The 23425-nt window shown below is 34.9% G+C and overlaps 1 protein-coding gene and 1 long non-coding RNA gene across 4 annotated transcripts in view; one reads left to right on the top strand and one right to left on the bottom strand.

Moving 5' to 3' along the window:
• Window positions 1–23425, top strand: part of LOC123676379 (43 kDa receptor-associated protein of the synapse homolog) — a 372949-nt gene that overhangs the window by 230631 nt on the left and 118893 nt on the right. The gene's annotated exons all lie outside the window — the stretch shown is intronic.
• LOC123676381 lies at window positions 703–1689 on the bottom strand. The gene is made up of 3 exons (XR_006746927.1): window positions 1302–1689; window positions 1119–1245; window positions 703–1061 (listed from the first exon to the last, which is right to left on the bottom strand). It is a non-coding gene; the product is annotated as an uncharacterized LOC123676381 (long non-coding RNA).

The raw sequence follows: 23425 nt of genomic DNA, 5'->3' as shown, positions 1-23425 counted from the left end.
TTGACTATCGAAAGGCTTTTGACTCCATACCTCATTCATGGCTGCTTAAGGTTCTCAAGATGCATGGAATCAGTGAACAAATAATCAATCTCTTACAGTACCTCATGAAAACCTGGAGAACTTCGCTTGTTATTCATACTGAAGAGGAAATAAAAAAGTCTGGAAATATAAAGATTAATCGAGGAGTCTTTCAAGGAGACACACTTAGTGCGATATGGTTTTGTATGGCAATCAACCCCCTTAGTATGCTACTGAGAAATACAGAATACGGATATGTGATTGATAAACGAAAACACGTTCTGATAAATCACAGCTTGTACATAGATGACATCAAGTTATACGGCGCCAATTTCGATCAGATCAGGAGACTTTTGGAGATAGTATCGTTATTTAGCGACTCAATCGGCATGAGTTTTGGGGTAGAGAAATGTGCAACACTGGAGGTGAGACGTGGTAAAATCCAAAACACAAACCTGGGAACTACACTAATGAATCAAACCACTATACCATCTTTGAACATCGATGATTCATATAAATATCTTGGAATCAAACAGGCTTTGGATATTAAAATACCGGAAATGAAGAGACTGTATAAAGAAAAACTACTGAAGAGAGTCACCATCCTGTTGAGGTCAAAACTGAATTCCAGATCCCTATTTACAGCCATCAACATCTGGGCCATAACAACGATAGCTTACTCTTTTGGTATTCTGACTTGGTCGACAACCGACCTTCGGGAAATGGACCGAGCACTGAGATCCTTGCTCACGAAATATGGGGTCCACCATCCACATTCATCGACAGTGAGATTATACCTACCACGTCACCTGGGAGGTAGAGGCCTACTCAACTTGGAGAAAATCCACCAAGAAAATATCACCACAATGCGGAATTACTTTCTGAAGAAAAATTCACCTTTCTTTCAGGCGATTCGTGAAGCGGATCAGGATATCTCGGCTTTGAAACTGTCGAACCCAGCTCTCCAACAGACTGTTCGCACAATAGAAGAACTTGTTGAGGAATGGAACTCTAAAGCCCTACACGGAAGGTACCCCGGCTGTCTGAAAAAAGACGAAATTAATAAAAAGGAATCGCTAACCCACCTGAGAGCAGGGTACCTCTTTCCAGAGACGGAGGGTCGACTTTTAGCTATACAAGACCAAGTTGTGGCCACCAGAATGTACCAGAAAAATGTTGCCAAACTTGACATACCATCCGATCGTTGTCGAAAGTGTTTCCAGGCACCTGAAACAATTCAGCACATGACTTCGTCTTGCCCTATCCTAGCTCCGAGAGATTACCTCGAGAGACATAACTCCATGGCGAAGATTTACCATCAACAAACTGCGCTAAAACTTGGTCTGCTTCAAGAGGAACTTCAAAGTCATCTGTATGCTCCGAAAACCCTACTACAGAATGCACGGTACAAGCTCTATTGGGACTCCACCCTAGTCACAGATAGAAATGTGATGCATAACAGACCCGATATGGCGCTCTTCGACACTGAGGAAAAAACGTGCATGCTCGTAGAATTCACTGTCCCGGCAGATGATAACGTTTCGAAAGCCTACACGGAAAAAATAACCAAATATGGCGACCTGGCATTTCAGCTGAAAGAACTGTATAACCTAAAGAAAATCAGTGTCCTCCCTATGATAATATCAGTCAACGGCCTCGTGGAAGCACACTTGCCGGAGAATACCGAAAGACTATTTCTGAAACCTGCAGTCATGTCTGCGTCTCAAAAGCAGGTCATCCTTTATACAACTCGGATCGTTAGAAAATTCCTGCAAGGATTCTGAGCACCGATTTTGGTCTTGGCAATTTGCTTGCCCGGCCGAAATCGGAATGTACCCCAAGTAATGGTGAAGGCAAAAAAAAAAACACTATGCTTCAGGGAATAGAGGCTCACTTGTGATAGGAAAAAAAATGGTACTCTTTTTTTTTTAAACCAAGTGTTGGGGCGTTCTCGGAATTTTCCCAATATTTGTTTATTATTGTTTGTATCCATTCAGATCTCACATACGACACCACATGTTTTAATTTCGCCCTCTTCGCGTTTCCAGTCAGTTTCAGTTCAGAATTCGAAGCCGCCGTGTTGTAGAATTTCAACCAGCTTTTCGCTTTTCATCCGCTTAAGAAAAATTTCACATAGTAAAATCGCAGTATTTAGTGTGCATCTTGGTGTTAGTGCATCACAGTTATAGTTCAACTCGCATCATAGTTCAACCCGCATTATTAGGATTATAGCTTCACTCGCATTTTTATTCAAACCAAGGAAGGCCGGGATTACCACCTGCATCCCGAGCCACAGTGGGAGTGCTGTCCAGGTTTAAAAATTCATCTTATTTTTTCCTTATTTTACCTTCACCCTTCCTAATTTACTTCCTTTACTCGAAGGTGAATTCGGAAATAACGCACCCGGAACTAGCTTGACCCCCAAAAAACTTAGTAGTAAGTTAAATTTTTATTTTACAGTCCACTCAAAATAGCATATATAGCATATAGGCCTTTGTAGGTACAAATTTTTTTCAATAATTGACCAAAGGCCGTACCATTTTGATCCTTATCGGACCGGATTTTATTTCATTTTATAGATTTCTCAAAATTTCCATTCGACATAAATGTGATGTGGTCTGTGAGATAGACGTTCCGGTGCAATTTTTTTGCAGTCATTGTTTGGTTTCACATATAGTGTTCTCGCTCATTTCAACTACTTTGCTCTTTCTCTTTCACGTCAGTGTATTCAGTACAGATTTCCTTTTATAAGTAACATATTTTATATTTATATTTCATTTCAATATGCCGAATACCACGGAAATGGATAAGAGGCAAACTAAGCTGAAGGCTTTGGAATCCAAAAAACAAATGTTTTTCTTACGGCTTCAAAAGCTTTCAGATTATATTTAAGATTTGAATAAGCCTAAAGTTGCAGAATATTTCAGAATAGGTTTATACTCTATTGAAACGCCAAAACAAAGCATTATGGAAGTTGTAGAAAAGATAAATATGATTCAATTAGACATAAATCCAGATAGTTCACCAAATTATCAAGCAGTTGAAGCTGCAGAAGATTTATATTGTCGCATTAAATTGGCCGCAGATCAGTTAGAAAAAGGATCGATGGATTCTAGTAGCAGTAGTGGTACAATTTCAAAAATTCCATTAAAACCACAACACAAATTACCTGCAATTGAATTAGTAGATTTTAATGGTGATCCTAAAGTATGGCCCATATTTTACCAAAACTACAAGAGTTGCGTTCATGAAAATGCTGAGCTAGACGATGCGTGTAAAATACATTATCTGCTGAGTAAATTCAGTGGTCGTGCCCTCACTACTTGTTCTGGAATACCTCCAATTGCAAATAACTATGAAAGTATTTGGAAGTTGATGATTAATGAATATCAAGATGAAAGATTGTTAGCTTCCACGTATTAACGATCAATATTCGAGTTCAAACCTATAACTGTGGAGTTATCCAATAATTTGAATAATTTTCTAGAAAACTTTGACGTATCTGTTAGTGCATTCAAGCAACTTTGTCGTCTGAAGGATCCTCTTGACTTCATTCTGGTCACTTTGGCTCCCACTAAATTGGACAATCAAACTCAACGTTCATTCGAAATGACTTTGAAAGATAATGAATTACCATCCTCTGAAAATTTAATTAATTTCATTAGACAGGATGCTTAGTCGTAGTGGTATCGGCCCAAGCACGCATAGCACACCAAAATATTTTTCTAATAAACAGAAATCTACCCTCTTACGTAGCATCTTATTTACACTCAACTAGATCTGATTCAATTCAATGTTCATTGTGCAAGCAGTCACATTTCATTTACAAATGTAATCAATTTTTGAAAATGTCTCCATTTTGTCGTTATAAAGTGGCTAAAGAAAAAGGTTGTTGTTTGAATTGTTTGAGTTCCAAACATAAGATTTCCTTATGCAGATCAACAAATACATGCAACGCGTGTTAACTCAAACACCATTCATTATTGCATTTTGAAAATAATGAAGAATATTCGAATATGAATAAAAATAATAGTAAGGTGACTGAACCACAACCTCAAACCTCGTCTTCGGAGCAGGACCCACCTCGGGAAGAGGTTGGTTATGTTGTGTCCTCACACTCGAATGCCTCTACCTCTAATGCTAGAGTTTCTCTATTGCCTACTGCCAAGGTTCTAATCTCATTTCCTGGTGGAAATAGCAAGGAAATTCGCGTCTTAATTGACAGTGGTAGAGAAGAGAATTTTCTCTCGTTTCAATCTTGTCAAAATTTGAACATTCCGATTATTGAATTAAATCAAACTATTATAGGAATTGGAAAGCATAAAAGTGCCGTCAGAGGCATTGCAAGAAATATTTGCATTTCTTCTCGCTATGACTCAAATGTATTTTTCACTTTAGATGCTTTAGTAGTAGATAACTTGACTGTCAAATCACCGAGCAGTAATATTTCTCAAGAATATTTAAATTTGTTTTCGAATATTCCCTTAGCTGATGATACATTTACTGAATGTTCGGAAATTGATGGCGTCCTAGGATCTGCTATTTTCGCAACGATTCTGAATGAGAATAAAATTTTACATAAAAGTGATTCACCAGTAGCAATAGATACAAGTTTGGGTTATATTATTTCCGGAAAAGCGCGAACGGCCGCTTCAAACGAGATTGTTCGATCTAAATTTTGTTATAATGCGGTGATCTCCGATGAACCCCTCGAAAATTTAGTAAAAATTTCCTGGATCTTGAAGAAGTTCCGGCTATCGGGCATTATACTGATGAAGAAGTAGCTTGCGAAACTCATTTTCAATCTACTTCTTCCAGATCTACTTCTGGTCGATATACAGTGTGTCTACCTTTCAAGATAGAACCCAATAACTTGAGTGATTCCTTTATCACCGCGTTAAAGAGATTTTTCAGCTTGAAAAGAAGGCTTAACTCATCTCCCGTTCTCAGGGAACAATATAGCGCTATAATTTCAGATTACTTTCAACAAGGTCATATGAATAAAATGTGTAAAGTCGATGATGATAGATTTCAAGACATAAGAAATCATCCGCATTATATAATCGCACATCATCCAATTTTTAAAGATAGTGTGTCCACTCCTGTTCGAATTGTTTTTAATGCCAGTGCAAAAACTACACCCCCATCTCTTTCATTAAATGATTGTTTGCACACGGGATCTAAATTACAGGTGGACATAGTTCAAATGTTCCTCAACTTGATTGTTTTCTATTGTCCTTTTCGCGGACATTTGTCAAATGTATCGTCAAATAGAAATTTCTGAACAAGCTCGCGTCTTTCAATTACTTTTATGGCGATTTTCTCCCAATCAAGCTATTGAAGTTTATCAAATCAATAGAGTGGTATAAGATCATCTCCATTTTTGAGTCTCAAAGTAGTTAGACAATTATGTCACGACGAAGCTCATAATTTTCCATATGCCTCGAAAATAGTTTTGAACGATATGTATGTTGATGATCTAGTAACCAGCGTTGATAGTATCGTTGAGCCAAAAACGCTATTCGTTGAACTGATAAAATTGTTCGAATCTGGCGGATTTGAAATAAAAAAATGGTACACAAATTCTCCGCAATTATTGTCATGCATATCCTCCGAGAAACATTCTCCTGAGATAATTAATTTTGAAAAAGATTTCTTTCATGTATTAGGAATATAGTGGAAACCTGAATCGGATGTACTTTCATTCGATGTAGCATTAATTTCTCAAAGTAATCAAAAATATAAAAAGGGAAGCATTTTATCACAGATTAGCAAAATCTATGATCCTTTGAGTATCTTAGGTCCTGTAGTATTGTACGCGAAATTGTTTATTCGTAAACTCTGGTCCATTAAATTAAAATAGGACTCTGACCCTCTAGTTGAACTTGTTAACAGCTGGAAAGATTTTGAAAATTAATTGCCTCTTCTTGCTCAGGTGAAAGTTCCTAGATGGCTAGGACCTCAAGCAAATTCGCCTATAACCTTAATAGGTTTTTCCGACGCAAGTCAAACTAGTTATGCCGCTGCTGTTTATATGAAAACTGTTTCAAACGGTAAATCCCGCATAAATTTGATATGTTCTAAATCTAAAATTGCTCCACTTAAAGTTGTGTCTATACCCCGCTTAGAACTTTGTGCTGCCCTGCTCTTATCGAAATTACTTGAATATGTAATTTCTGTTTATTCCACTCGTTGCCAAATAGATAATATTGTTGCTTGTACTGACTCGATGATTGTGTTAGGATAGATAGCGCACAAGTGGAAGACTTTTATAGCTAAGCGCGTTTCTCAAATTCGGTCTAATTGGCCTATAGAAAATTGGTGTTCCGTTCAATGAACACAAAATAGCGCTGATAGTGTTTCACGAGGATTCACATCCTCCAAATTTCTTTTGAATATTGAACGTTGGCTTCACGGCCCCTTGTGGTTAGAAAAGGATGAAAGTTTTTGGCCTTTGAAATTAATACATAATGTAGATCTGTCGGAAGATTTACCTGAAGCACAAACTATTTCAATGGTTGTCACAACAATTGACGAGTTATATTCTTTCATATCAAAATTTTCCAATTTCACTAAACTCCTTAAAAGCATGATATATGTTTTTAAATTTGGTCGCATACTTTCACTCTCTTAAGAAGTCAGCATTTCTAATCTTGAAATTTCCGAAAATTATTTAATACAACATTTTCATTTTAGCGAATTGTTCAATTCATTGAAAAAAATAAAATTGTTCCCTCATCTTTCAGAAAATTCTATCCATTTCTAGATGAATTTGGCCTCATTCGGGTAGAAGGTAGGCTAATCAATGCCTCTGTTGGTTTTGATTACAAACATCAAATACTCCTTCCAAAAATTCCACATTTTGTTGCTCTTTTAGTTGAGTATATGCATAAAAAATATATACACGCAGGTCCGCATTTACTTCATTCAATTTTAATGAGTAAATATTGGATAATCTTCGCTCGAAAAATTATAAGACAAACAGTACGTTCTTGCAATCATTGCTTTCGATTGAAACCTAGACCTAATTTCCCTTTGATGGGAAATCTTCCTTCACCGCGTGTAACGACTCAACTCAAGGCCTTCATAGATGTAGGTGTTGATTACGCCGGACCTTTCAAAATTTCTTTAACTAGACATAGAGGAGTCAAAACAGAAAGGCATATGTATGTCTGTTCATATGTCTCGCAACAAAATGTATCCACTTAGAGTTGGCTTCTGACTTAACAACTGAAACCTTTAAAGAGATTTATCAGTCGTAGAGATCCAGTGAAAACGCTTTATTCGGATCAAGGAACCAATTTTATTGGCACCTCTAGATATCTGAACGATTTACAAAAATTCATAGTTTCATCAGAATATAGTGGTGCTCTGAAAAAGAACTATTTAATAATCAAATTCAATGGAAATTGAATGCGCCTCTCACCACATATGGGTGGTTTGTGGGAAAGTAACATAAAGAGCATGAATAAATTTTTGTTCAAGTCGATAAGTGAGCAGATTCTTTCATATGAAGAGTTTTACACCGTATTAACCCAAATAGAAGCACTCCTCAATAGTCGTCCTCTTTGTTCGTACATCAGTAATGATCCTTCTGATCCGACTATGTTAACACCAACTCACTTTTTGTTAACATCTCTACAACATTTTCCTGCTTCTGATGTTTCTAAAATAGAAATAAATAGGCTGAGTAGAAAACAACTATTAGACAAAATAGTCCAATCTTATTGGAAAAGATGGAAAGATGAATATCTTCATCAATTGCAAACACGCTCTAAATGGAACTCTGTTACAAATCCTGTAACCGTTGACACTGTAGTGGTAGTATTGGGTGAAAACACACCCCCCCCCCTTGAATTGGCCTCTTGGAATTATCACAGAAATATTTCCAGGTCGTGATCAGATCGTTAGAATCGCTAGGTAAAAACTAAGGATGGACTTTTTAACCGTCCTGTTACAAAATTGTGTCCACTTCCAACACAATAATATTGCAACTTTAGCTTGTTTCACTTTATTCAATAGTTGTTAACCGCTTTGATAGTTATCAACCGCTTTATAGTTTTCAACCTCTTTAATAGCTTCGATCCGCTAATTTAGATTGTTATGTTCTCATAGTTGATTTTTTTGTCAATTCGCAATCTTCCCAAAGAGAGAGAGGGAGAATGTTGCGGCGTTTTCGGAATTTCCCCAATATTTTTGTATTATTGTTTGTCTCCATTCATATCTCACATACGACACCACATGTTTTAATTTCACCCTCTTCGCGTTTCCAGTCAGTTTCAGTTTAGAATTCGACGCCGCCGTGTTGTAGAATTTCAACCAGCTTCTCGCATTATCGCTTTTCATCCGCTTTAGAAAAATTTCACATAGTAAAACCGCAGTATTTAGTGTGCATTTTAGTGTTAGTGCATCACAGTTATAGTTCAACTCGCATCATAGTTCAACCCGCATTATTAGGATTATAGCTTCACCCGCATTTTTATTCAAACCAAGGAAGGTCAAGATTACAATATGCATCCCGAGCCGCAGTGGGAGTGCTGTCCAGGTTTAGAAATTCATCTTATTTTTTCCTTATTTTACCGTCACCCTTCCTAATTTACTTCCTTTACTCGAAGGTAAATTTGAAAATAACGCACCTGGAACTAACTTGACCCCCAAAAAAATTAGTAGTAAGTTGAATTTTTATTTTACAGTCCACTCAAAATAGCATATATAGCATATAGGCCTTTGTAGGTACAAATTGTTTTCAATAATTGACCAAAGGCCGTACCACCAAGCTTTCGCAATACTTTATTGCTTCTTCAGGGTGTCTAAAATAAACAGATACAAAACATTAATACATTTACGTAAATTAAAATCATCTCGTAAATTACCGAAATTGAGGTTATCTAATGAACAATTGAAATTGGTGTGAATATTACATGGAAAAATCTTTTTCTTCCAAAATACAATTGGGTATGTCTATTTTATTAAATTTTAACTTGAAAAGCACTATACTAATTTTGTTTTCTACTTATATTTTCTGGGTCGTATTTTTTTGAAGTAATGTCATCTGTCCAATCCCTCATCGAGTGGGCTATCATAGAATTCAGTTTCTTTTTCTAACAGATAGCTGTATATATTACTTAATTTTTTAGTGTCGGATTTTTTATTTATAGAGTTTTCTCTTTTATTTATTTGTATCATTTCGTGGATAAGTCTCAAATGATAATTGTTTTCAGTTTTTAAAATTTCTACGTTTTCAAAGTCAATTTGATGGTCTAGTATTCTGTTTTCAACCCATTGGGAAGTTTGGCCAACATAAATACCGTGACAATCTTGACAACTTAGTTGATACACAACATTACTTTTCAATGTCTTCTGTATAGGGTCCTTGAGTACGCTGTATAATGATTTAACGGTTTTTTGGTTGTAAGTTGTTAAAAACACTTCCTCATCTCTAAAAATGGATTTGATCTTTGATGTCAGCCCCTTGATTTCTGGAAAAGAGGCATAAAGTTCATCTGTTGGTTCATTTCTCACTTGATTTTGTTCGTTCGATTCAGGTGTTTCATTTGACGCATAAATCAATTCATTGATCATTGATGTTGGATATCCATTCTGTCTTAAAATATCGAATAATCCCTTTAGTCAATCTTGTCCGTAGTTTTCATGGCATATTTTGTTTATTCTCTCTTTCATTTCTTTTATGAAATTTATTTTGATATTTAAATTATGATTTGATAGGTAATTTATAAATTTATTTGATGAGGTGGTTTTTCTGTACCAATTTGATTTTACAATATTCTCATGTCTGTGTACCTTGGTATCTAGGAATGGAACTCCTTGATCATTATTTTCTTTCTCGATTGCGAATTTTAAATCTTTGTTGTAGGCGTTTAAGTATTCAAGAGTTTGTTCAATTTGATCTTCAGGTATTGCTGCAATGATGTCATCCACAAATTTTTTCAAGAATGGTACTTGAAATTCGATCTTCTTATGCACTCATCCAGTAGATCATCCATAACATATAAAGACAAAATCGGGCTCAATTTGGACCCCATAGCACAGCCAAAAATCTTTTGATAAAATTTTCCTCGACTTTTCGAGGAAAATAATTATTTTCCAGGATATATTGAATTATTTCCAAGAACAGATCTTTGTATGATGCTGAATTATTTTCCACTTTTTTTCCAAAATTCTAATGATGTTGTTTTTATCTAGGTTTCCGAATAGATTCACAACATCAAATGACACTATTTTATGATTATTAGGTTAGGTTAGTTGAAAATTATTTATTTGTGCTGCGAAATCGAATGTATCTTTAATAAGTAATCATTTTCTGTATTGTATGCTGACTTTAAGATGTCTGCCATAAGTTTCGACAGATTTGTCATGGGACTATTTACACTGGATATTATTGGTCTTAATGGGTTTTCTGGATTATGCACTTTCGGGTTTCCGTATATTCTAGGACATGTGGAATTGTATGTTTTGAGTTTTTTAGCTTGTTGTTCTGTAATGTACCCTTTGTCATGTATTTTTGATACGAATTTATTGCATTTTTGTTGTATATTATGTGTTGGATCCCTGGGTAATTTCCTAAAATCTTTAGAATCAAGTAGGGATTGTATTTTATTTTCATATTCGGTTTTTTTCATTATGACCGTCACTCCTCCTTTATCACTATCTAACACTATAATATCATCGTTATCTTTTAAAAAATGTTTTGTGTCCTTGTACCATTTTTGAATTAATGTATCCGATTTGTTTATTTCGTGGGTGAAATTAGTAATCATATTTGTCGCCCTTGCTCTGAGTACACCTCTTCTGTTTTCAGGCACTGCTAGTAGGGCATATTCTAAGTCCGCAATAAGATTATATACTTTGATATCTTTTTTTGTTTTTGGTACACTGAATTTAGAGCCAAGTGACACAATATTTTTTACCGTTGTTGGAAGGTTTTTGTTTGTGAGATTCTCTATCCATCTCTCTTGTATTTCTACTGGATTTTGCTTTTTCATACACAGATCATTAATCTTTTTCAAATTTGATGTTCTAGTATTATGAAAATTTTTATTATAAATTATGTGCATTCTACGACTATATTCCATAATTATTCTATTTGATAGGTGTTCTTAATCAACTAGGATGTTTTCTTTCTTGACTTCTATTTTGGTTATCTTATAATTTACCTGACTTATTTCTAAATTCAGTATGTTTCTACTTGTTCAGTCATTGAATTCCTTTGATCTTCTGTTTAGTTTTCCATTACTGAAATCAAATAATCCCATTACGTTCTTCAAGTTACCCACAATATGTTTCGGTTTTACTTCTCGTCTCTTGCATTCAAGCAAGAATATCCTCCTGTTTCGTGCTGATGCCAATTTGCTGTTTATATTACACCACATCTTCAATTGTCTTGTTGTTTCAAGTCCATATTTATCACTAATATCTTCATAAAATCCCATTTTTACTACTGTAGGCTGAGATAAGAGCCTTTTTAACTATACCTTGTTATCTAGGAATGGAACTCCTTGATCATTGTCTTCCTTCTCGATTGTGAACTGTAAATCTTTGTTGTAGGCGTTTAAGTATTCAAGAGTTTGGCCAATTTGATCTTCTGGTATTGCTGCAATGATGTCATCCACAAATTTTTTCAAGAATGGTACTTTGAAATTGAATCTTCTTGTGCACTCATCCAGTAGATCATCCATTACATATAAAGACAAAATCGGGCTCCATTTGGACCCCATAGCACAGCCAAAAATCTGTTGATAAAATTTTCCTCGAAAAGTGCAATAATTATTTTCCAGGATATATTGAATTATTTTCAAGAACAGATATTTATCCACCTTTGTATGATGCTGAATTGTTTTCCACCTTTTTCATAAAATTCTAATGATGTTTTTTTTTATGTCACGGTATTTATGTTGGCCGAACTTCCCAATGGGTTAAAAACAGAATAAATCTACACAAATCAGACATTAGAAACGGTAAAGATAGATGTGCGTTGGCGACACATGCGCATAACCTAGACCATCAAATTGACTTTGAAAAGGTAGAAATTTCAAAAACTGAAAACAATTATCATTTGAGACTTATCCACGAAATGATCCAAATGAATAAAAGAGAAAACTCTATAAATAAAAAATCTGACACTAAAAAATTAAGTAATATATACAGCTATCTGTTAGAAAAAGAAACTGAATTCTATGACGGCCCACTCGATGAGTGATTGGACAGATGACATTACTTCAAAAAAATACGACCCAGAAAATATAAGTAGAAAACAAAATTACTTTAGTGCTTTATAAGTTGAAATTTGATAAAATAGACATACCCAATTGTATTTTGGAAGAAAAAGATTTTTTCATGTAATGTTTACACCAATTTCAATTGTTCATTATATAACCTCAATTTCGGTAATTTACGAGATGATTTTAATTTACGTAAATGTATCAATGTTTTGTATCTGTTCATTTTCGACACCCTGAAGAAGCAATAAAGTATTGCAAAGGCTTGGTTGAACAGAAGCTTCATCTGATCATAAATAGGAATACCGATATCCTTATAGATATTTCAGAATTGGATTCATTACTGGAAAAAAAGCCAAGTTAGTCAGATGACATTCAAAAATTTCTATGTATGTTTTGAATATCTAAAATATACACTATTACGACAGAAGAGTGCAAAAATATAAGTGATCTATCCATTTCTGAAGAATTTGAGTGCAGTGCTGTTGAATTCATAATGAATAAATCAAATCGTTGTGAAATCTTTTATACGAATAATTTCAACTATTTATACCCTGTTTTATTATCATAATATTATTTTCCGCTCAACTGAAACATGTATTTATAAACCTTGGAAATTATACTCTCAAACTTATAACCTGATTTCTCAAAAAGGTTCCACCTAGCTAAGATATTACAATTGCTTATGGGGTAACATAAGTCATGGATATTTGAAAGCAGGTCTATTCTTTCTGTCTCTTTCTAGTTGGTTTATTATATCTATACTGAATATTTCTAAAAAAAAATTATTTTAGATGTGAATTTATTAAATTTTGACTCTTGCATCATATCATATATGACTATAAATTTGGGAAAGACATATTCTTTTGAATTCCATTATAAGTCTTTTGAATAGTACTTTGAGGATATTGATTTCAATGATGTATGGAATATATTCACTGGTCTTCCTTCAGTTGAAGTTTGGAGATTAGATTTTCTTCAAATGAATGTATATTCTCCATTTTTTTATGAAACAATCAAATTATTCATCGATGGCGAGGATATACATATAAAAAATCAGTTGAAATAGTAGTCAAAATGTTACGACAGGAATAACATTTAAAACCAGTATATGAAGAATTTCAACATTGTAGTTATTTTTGAAATTGGTATCAATTTAATGTAGGTATAAAATACTTTAAGAAGTAACTATTCATCGAAACTCTCCATGTCATGAATGAATGATCAAAATCGTATAAAGATGTAGATACCTATTTGTTCACTTAAGATTCCAATCTTTCAATCGTTATAGCAATAGGTGCTCTATGACTAGTTCGAAAATGCTAAACTACTGATTTATTAATTACTTTTAATTTTGGTAGAAATTAAATTACTAATTGATTCAGATCCAAAGTTAACATTTGAAAAAGTCAAGTCAGTGTAGTTATCGAACCCACTAACCCATATATGGCTACCCTTACTCAGTTTGTCCTGTAAGTCCATACAGTTTACGAGGTGTGGCGCTAGAAGCCATGAGTGAGAGTTGATCGCCCTGTGAGGACAAGTTATACTAGACCATCTCCTGTTCAACTCTCGATGCGACTGCCTCGAAAAAAAGGTGCTACCTCTACACCCCCTTTACTGCAAAGTTACTGAAAATCTCTTGGAAGGATTGCGACAGGATGTCGGCTATGTAATTGCTCAAATTGGAGGTTGGAGAGTTAATAATTGAAACTATGGGTCTCAGAGGCATTCCCTCTCTGTGGATTTCTGGAAGTCCATTTATAAATGGGGAGTTACTTTGTAGTTATATTAGTTTGAGAACGAACAACATGATTCTTAAAAAGCTCCATTGAATATTGACTATGCGGACAATATTAAAGTCAAGGCATTCAGAACAATATTGCCTTAACTAATCTTATGTTCGCTTCAAGCAGTAAACAGCTTCTTGGTTCTCTTTGTGCTGATTATTGAATCTAAATGTTAATGAACCAATCCATTCTGTACGGGTATTATGGATTGATTATTCACAATCTGTAGTGACGCTGTTAGGAGAAAATTTGAGGATGCATCTGCGTTTTGGAATTTTATATTCTAAATTAAACACTTCGGTGAGAATATTTTCATTACAGTCCATATTGTTTATCTCCTATTTTCGCTTTCATCTCCGTGTGTTGCCACCCCACTCATGAATACCTGCGTGCATTATTCGAAACCGGTCTCCAACCGTGATCATGGTTGCAGTCTTCGGTGCAGCGCTTGCAAAAGGAGAATGCATCTGATTTGTACGAAACTGCGTGCAGAGGATCGCGTAACTAGACAGGCTGTTCGTTGGCTAAATATTCTATGTAATGGCTGTTGTTCCAACATAGAAACATTCGCTAATCTTAGAGCTCTTCTTCATAAAAACGATCTCAAATCTAAGATCGAAATCATAGATACAAAATCAAATGAAATAAATTATAAGCTGAGCTCTATAGGGGAAAAATTGAATAATTTTGATGATGTTTCTTCCCCAGTCTGTACTGATAAGATTGCAAATGAGGCTGTGGATCGGATTATCCGAGCAAAGAACGTACTCATCAGAGCCGTCCAGGAGGTGACGGGTGGTATGGAGGCTAGGAGAAGTCACGATTCAAAGGTTGTTGAGGAGGTCTTGCGGGCGGCTAGCTCTCCGGTCACTCTATTTAGAGTTGGGAAGCCCGGAGGTCAGTTCTTTAGGATGATTAAATTATTCATGCAGAATGAATATGATGCAAAGCGTATCCTGTGGAACAAACGAGAGCTTCTTGAGAAACCATCCACAAAAAATATTTCCGTAGTGGAGAATAAAACGTTTATCCAGCAAGAGTGCTTGAATCTATTGCGATCGAAGCTTGAAAGCAGAAAACTAAACGGCGAAGCTGATCCCACTATAAAATATTCAGAGGGCTTTCCATAGTGAAGTTTCGTCAACAATGATCAATCAGAAAAATGTATCGAATGACTCTTTCTATATACGAACCTAGCTACTTTGAATTCTAAATTTACTGAGCTTATTTGCACTGTACGGGATCACACACCCGCTTTGTTCTTATCTCTGAAACGTGGTTAATAGATGCGGAGCCCAATTCCTTATACAACATCAATGGGTAATCTCTTTATAGATGTGACCGCTTGAACCGTCGAGGAGGAGGAGTATGCATGTATTTATCGTCGGCGGTCTCGGACATTTGCTGTGTCTCGCAATTATCTGTTGAGAATGTTGCTTACGTTGAACTTATAGCTCTCAAAATACACAAAGGCTCAAACATTTTTCATTTGGTATGTATATATCGTCCTGGTGATAGTTCTGTAGATGATGACATCGTGCTGATTGAAAGATTAGACCAGTTATCCTCACTTGGAAATCTCATCATTGTTGGGTATTTCAATCTGTCGCTGATTCCCTCAACTCAAAAAAACTCTATCTCAATTTTTTCATCAACTCGAATATACATCAACTGGTGAGGAAGCCTACCCGTTTCATGGTGAACAATGCTCCTTCCACTCTTGACCTTGTGTTGACTAATCAGCCCTATTTATTAACGATGCCTGACATCGGATCACCTATAGGAAATCCAGACCATGCTATAATTACTTCCTGAATACAGTTTAACCTTCTGAAGAATGAAACCATTAAAACTATTGATGTATTGAATATGCAGGCCTTGGGGTCAAGACTAGCCGAGGTAAACTGACAGAAATTATTCGATGGCTCCGATGATCATGATGCCGTTAGGGGACGCTTCCTCGATACGCTTTATTTCCATAGCAACGTACCACAAAGCAAACAGTTGTAGAGAATAAACTTAAGCCTGGGTTAAATAGCGAAATTCTGTCCATGGTAAAATATTAAAAGAAACTATCGGTGAAATATGAACGCTTTAAAAATGACAATTATCTCCATACCCACAGAAAATGTTAAAAGATGTTAAAAAAATTCATTAATGATTCCCGAGCGAGATACGAAGAGTCTATTGCCGCCTTCGGTAATCCAAAAAAGTTGCATGAATATATTCGGTCAAATCTTGTATCCAGAGTTAGCGTTCCATTACTGAAGAATGGTGACGCACTGTGTCGGAATACTCTGGTTCCGCCAACTTACTCGCTGATACTTTTTCAGAGGTCTATACAGCTAAAGATACTCCGATTCGGTTTCCAGATATCGGGTACCCTGGATTGCTGCCTTCTCTTGAAGACATAGAGTTTACTCCAAAGACATTTAACGACATTTGAATTCACTGAAGAGCAATTCATCCCCTGGACCGGACCATTTGTCACCTTTGCTTCTAAAATCTTCATCCGACTACTTGACCTTACCACTTTCCATTATATTTAAAATATCATTCAAAGAGACTAAAGTGCCCACTCTCTGGAAAAAAGCTAACAACACACCAGTATTCAAGAGTGGCAGTAAGCTTGACCCCAACAATAATCGCCCTATTAGCCTTAATCCGGTTATCTGTCAAGTAATGGAATCAATCATTGCAGAGAAAATTTTTGAATTTGCCAATGGGCACAAACTGGTTCCAAAACAGCAACATGGCTTCGTCAAAGGAAAATCAACTATGGCTAATTTACTGGAGTGCATCTATGACGGCAGCTGTGGACAAGAAGGAGACGATGGACTTTATCTTTTTAGACTTCTCCAAGGCTTTTGATCGCGTGCCCAGGCAGCGATTATTTCATAAATTAGAACATTGTGGGTTTCGAGGAAGACTTCTCCATTGGATAAAATCCTTTTTGTCTGATCGATATTTCTGCATGCGGGTCGGGTGTTCTTTTTCGACCGACCGATTTGTGCGGAGCGGCGTACCTCCGGGATCGGTCCTCGGACCGCTTCGGTTCATATTATATACTAATGATTTAGTTCGTCACATTCTGTCCAACTGCGCTTTCTACAGAAGGATCTAGATTCGGTGTTCCAATGGTGTTCGGATTGGCCTTTGCCGCTGACTATGGATAAATGCGTCTTTTTGCATCTCTAAGCCAATAACATGCAAAAAAGATATATGCTTGGTGGGCAAATTTTGAAACCAGTACGATCCCACAGCGACATGGGTGTGACCATCTCTGAGGATCTGCCGTGGTCAGAGCACATTAACAATATTGTTAAGAAGGCGAATAGCAGGCTCTTTATGTTGAGGAAATCGTTCCACAGAATAGCCTTCATATTATCTTGGATGGGCTTATACTCCCAGTACGTAAGACCATTGTTGGAGTACTGTGGACCTGTCTGGAGTGCTGATTTAGTGCGTGATCAACAGTTGCTGGAAAAGCTGCAACGTAAGGCAACGAGACTCTGGTTTCGTGGTGTGTGACCAAGTTATGAGGAGATACTATGTATGGTAGGACTCGGTACTTTCGAGGAGCGCAGGCAACGCAAGGACTTGATCATAACCTTCCGGATCTTGAGGTACAATTATGGTATGCTGAGGGATTCCTGCTATATTCGCTAGATCCCCTGAAGCGGAACGAAGAGAAGAAAGAAGAAATCTTTATGTAGGCAATAGCGTAAGTTTCACGCCTTTTTTCCACATCCCAATCTCTTTATAATATTAAAATTATTGTGATTTTGTTTTTTTTATTTCTTTGAACACTTGGTGTTTGCTCGTAAATCCAACGTAATAATAATAATAATTGAAATATACACAAATTTATACATTTATGACTGATATTAGAGAAGTAGTCCTTTGAGAAGACATAATATTAGAGAAGACAAAATGGCAGTTCCTCGAATACAAAAACATCATATTGATTGTATCCCAGACTTTGATGGAAATCCAGCAACTTCGGCTATTTTCATCGAGTCTAGCGAATATTTAATTAATAATTTTTTTGATGATACTGATATTGCAAACCCACAAAATGAATTTCTTTTGCGAGCCATTATTGGCAAATTAACGGAAACAGTATTGAATTTAGTTGGCAGTAGAGGTAATTCGAGAAACTGGTTATTTATCAAAAATTTATTACTTCGATTTTTCTCAGATGAGTGAGATGAAAGTCGTCTAGTTGGAGACTTAATGCATTTAAGACAGGGAAAGTTAGAATGTCCGGTACATTTTGGCCACAGATATCAAGATTTTTTGAGTTTATTGCTGAATGATGAATCAAAGTCAATTGACTGAAAATAACACAAATGCTCTCGAATTCAAAAAGAACTTGTTCGAAAAACAAGCACTGAATGCTTTCCTGAGAGGACAACAGGCACATTCAGTTTAGCAACTGCTCTTTTCGGAATAGCCTGTTCTTTGATAGAACGGGAGCAGCTCTGCTTTTTACGGAACAACCAACAACCTGCTCTTTTAAAGAACAGGAGCATTGAGCAGCTCATCTGTTCTTTACGGAACAGGCAAGTAAAGAACCTGTTCATCCTAAATAATAATGCAGCGCCGAGGTGAGCAGACGTAGAACTATAATTGTTGACATTGGAGTGTTTTGTTGTATTAGTTGTGTGTGTATTTGCGTTATTACAATTTGATTTTACAATAAATATAAAAACTTCTCAGACTTCTATAGTGAACAAGTGTGTTACTGTGTATAAAATATTTTCATTTTAGGTGAAGGCGGTAGGTATCATCATTTTTTTCAATTCATTCTAGTGATATTGAAAGTTATGCAAGGATGGAAGACTTCGAAAACTGACGAATAACAATCGTGTGCATGTAATATGTGAACGGTTCAATTAACATTATTATACTACAGGATTCTAATAGTATCTTTTTCAGGTCCAAATGGCAAGACTGAGTTTAGTAGAATACTTGGGGTATCAAAAAGACACAAACTCTTCTAAAAGTGTTTATGAAGGTGAAGAAGTTTTAAATAATAATAATAAATGCTGATCACATAATAAAAATCTTACATGTTATTTGCATGACTAATAAACTTTAGTTGAAAGGTTTTTTTACTTATCCGAATTGATCATTTCACGTTACCCTTCAATCATAAAATCAATCAATCAACAAAATATTACAATGCTAATGTATTGAATATTTTTAGGAATACTATAGAAAGTCGCATATCCATTTTTATTTATTTATTTATTGAGAGATAACTCAATTAACATAAAATGTTTCTAAAAATAAATTTATATAACTAGGGGACTTAAAACTACTCATATTGATACCTATTTATCCAATTATATTATTGCTTGACTAATGAATCATCAAAAATAATGAGAATTCAATTGAAAATATTTCACTTATGAAATGTATTTATTTTAGCATATTATACGACTATTCGAGAATAATTAATTTACCTATAATACTGAGAAAACCATAAACAGGCTATCGCATTTCGCCCTATATAAAAATTCCTAGAGCTCAAAAACCTTAATTTGTACTCGTTAAATTGTTAAAAAATTCTATCAAAATTATGTCAAATATATTCCATTCGAAATAAAAACAACTCATTGAATAACTTTTCACGAATACGTTGCACACATACCTCTTTTTTTCAAAACTAAAGAATACTTAAACTTCAAAATTTTGAGTTTAACGAAGAATATGACGGATTGATTGGAATGGATTTCCTGACACATTTAGGTGCCAATATCGATCTCAAGAAAAATGTGCTGTATTCAAAAAATGGCCCTATTCCTTTATATTTTAAACAAAATTCATATTCATACGCTCTACCACCTAGATCTCAGAAAATTATAAAAGCACCCATCATTTCGAATGAAGTCAATCAAGGTATTATATAATATTTAAAATTAACAGAAGACATCGAAATTCCACAATGTTGTGAGTAGAAAATAATGAAGTCTGTTCACGGGTAACGAATAGCAAGGAGACTGAAAAACAATAAACCCACTCAAAATTCTGGAAATTGATGAATCCCCAAAAATGCCTTTGACTTTTACTAATGTAGTGAAACATGAAATGACAACTACAGACGAAATACAAATATTTCAGAAGTCTTGTATAATTCCAGAAACACAAAAGAAGGAAGTTGAAAAGCAAGTAGAAGAATTTCTGAAGAACGACATTATTCAACCTTCACATATCGTCTATGTGTTGATTATAGATTACTCAACAAAAAAAGTATTGACGATCAATATCCACTACCAAATATTAGAGAAGTATTGGACAAATTGGGAAAATGCACATATTTTGCCACACTTGACCTAGATTCAGGATACCACCAAATCGAAATGCATCCTAGAGATATACCTAAGACAGCCTTTTCTACAGAAAGAGGTCATTATGAATACAAAGGACTTCCGTTTGGATTAAAAAAATGCATCAAGAACTTTTGAAAGAGTAATGGACAATATTTTATGAGGTATTATGAATGGAGCTTGTGTAGTTTATTTAGATAACATAGTAATTTTCGCCACATCACTACAAGAACACATAGAAAAATTATGTGAAGTATTTGATCCTCTTAGAGCTGCAAATTTAAAAACTCAAATGAACAAATCAGAATTCTTAAAAAAAGATGTTCAATTCTTAGGTCACATCATAACACCGGAAGGGCTTAAACCTAACCCTCTAAAAATTGATGCTATTTTACGCTATCCTCTTCCCTAAACACCAACTGAGTTGAAAAGATTTCTTGGATTCAGACAACTTATATCTACTCCACTAAGAAGGGAAAAAAGAGGTTTGAGAAATGGACTAGGTGCTATATGGAAATCTATAACCGGAAATCTAGATCAAAATGATGCTGATAAATATGATAAAGCTATTCAAAACTTGAGAGACTCGCAACAGAAATTGATTGATGAGGCAAATTCACAAATAAGTCTAACAGAGAAAGCAATAAATGCATTCAATTATTTAATGAGCAAATTGCAACATAATCAAGCTATTAGAGAATAAAATCAACCAAATAAATTTCTGGATGAGAACATCAGCCATGGACTCTTGGAATGATTTCAATTTCATTGTTCAAAACTCAGTGTTCACACATATTACTCTAGCAATAGATATTATAAATGAAATTTTAAATGAGATAGAAATAGCCATTTCTTGTGCCCAAATAAAAACCCTTCATTTATCGATCATTTCTTATGAAGAATTCATGAAAGAACTTTTCGAAATTCAATCAAAAATCAAAGATAATAAATTACCATTTCCATTAAAAAAAATATATAATTCAGTATTATTCTTGTACTCGAGTTAAGGGATTCATTAGTGAGAATCAAGTGAGATTTATTTCAGAAATTCCCGTCACAGATAATATTAGTTACAATTATTACGAATTATTTCCATTACCAATTTTGAAAAACGATCTATTGTAACGAACGAGTTGGTCAGAGAATGTTGACCAAAGTTCACTTTTCTCCGGTTGAGATGTTCTTTCAACCCCTGGAAGAGCGGCTTTTTAGAGGTCTCGGAGAATGAATAATTATAAAACTTCACAAAGGTGTTATTTGTGAGTCCGGCCCGTCGCTTCTATGGACAGGTCTTTTTAGTTGACTTTCTTTCCCCAGGGACAGGATTACATTTCTGGGTAGAAAAAAGTCGATTAAAATTTTAAAATTAAATATAAAAAAAAACATCTGAAATAACAATATCCACGAAATTTTCATATATTTTATTCAACGGCCAAAAACTTTATGATTGAAAAATGTTTCAAATATTCTATTATTCAAACGAAAGAAACAAAATAACAAAACTTGTCTACTCAATTTTGAATTTGAGGAGAATCGGGACTACTCAATAATGATAATAAATGTAATTATAATAATAATAGGACTTTATTGATTTAAATTCGTTACAAATGAACAGAAAAGCAGATAAACCCCAGGGCGAAATTCAGATGGCATTCGATGATGCCTCTGTTCTGCTATCAAACCCTGATTTAATAACTCGAACATAAATTTGATTCATCCAAAAAATAAAAAACGATGCGAAAAGCCTTGAAATATGGAAGGAAAAAACAAGAAAAATTGAGCAATACATGAAAAATTCAACAGAGCCATGGATGATAACATAATAATCATGATTATAATTGAATGAAAAAAAAAACAATATTGAGGTATGGTCATCATACAGTTTATTGACCTTCAAAAAGACACTGCCAAATTTTCCTTTTGAATGCATTTAATGTTTGGTAAGATAACAATATGAATGTAGTATAATATTTGTACATGGAACAGGTGAAAGATCTTTCAAAAATGGCCTAACGATGAGGAGGATAAGATATGAGTCAATTATTCCTAGTGTTCAAAGTATGCACGACAGTTCTGAATCTAATTTTCCTGTTCATATATGGAGGCTGTTTGTTTCTTCTAATATTATGGTACAAAACCAAAGCTGCAAACTTGAATCTGTTCTGCATATTTAGCCACTTCGCTTCCCTCAACTTGTGACTTATTCTGTCATCAACTTATCTTCATCGAAATAGTTTTAATTTCTCATCGAATAAAAAAATTAAATTGAATAGCCAAAAGATTGTTAACTTGCTCTCATCCCGTGTTGCTAGGTGAGTAAATAGGCCCTGTCTACACCTAGTTTTAATTTTTTCATTTCGAAACTTTATCCAAAAAAAAATAAATCTAAGCTTCATCAGAAATTCAATCCCTGCTTTTCAATTTCTGACCTAACTCTTCTTCACTCAGACCAATTCCTTTTCTTGAATACTTTCTAAATTCCTAAAATTCAATCATCTACCAATTTACCGTTCTATATAACTTACCCTTATTAAATATTAATCTGATCTTGAAAAAGAAATTGTTTTGCTCTAAGTCCGGTTTCGCGACCGACGTTCGAATTCTAAACCCTTCTCAATTAGAGACCCTAAGCGGTACTGACTTTTCTACTTCCTACCGCCTCAACAAAATCGTAACCTCGTACTGATCCAAGACCGCCCCAAAATTGCCCAAGATACCATGCCAATTAAGATCATTGGTTAGAATTTTTTTATCCATCTTCATTTTTTGTCAACAGACCCCACCTTCAACCTCAGCTCACGCTAGATTTTTCTGCTGTCTCAGCTAGAACCATACATACTTCGATTTTGCCTAAAGAACTTTTTGCTGTGTCATCTGGAGACGACCATAACGGTTCTCCGCATATATTGAACTCAGATAAGTAAAGATTTCCCCGTATCTAAATCATTTTTCTTATCCCTTAAAAAATATATCGATTTCACCAACGCAGTGAGACGATAACCAAGAAAAGCAATAATCGGAAATGAATACATCCTGCTTCTAAGAT

This window comes from Harmonia axyridis, chromosome 3, assembly GCF_914767665.1.
Source record: "Harmonia axyridis chromosome 3, icHarAxyr1.1, whole genome shotgun sequence".
In the NCBI taxonomy this organism is placed as follows: domain Eukaryota; kingdom Metazoa; phylum Arthropoda; class Insecta; order Coleoptera; family Coccinellidae; genus Harmonia; species Harmonia axyridis.
The sequence above is the reverse complement of the archived record's forward strand: the minus strand, read 5'-3'. Positions and strand labels throughout refer to the sequence as shown.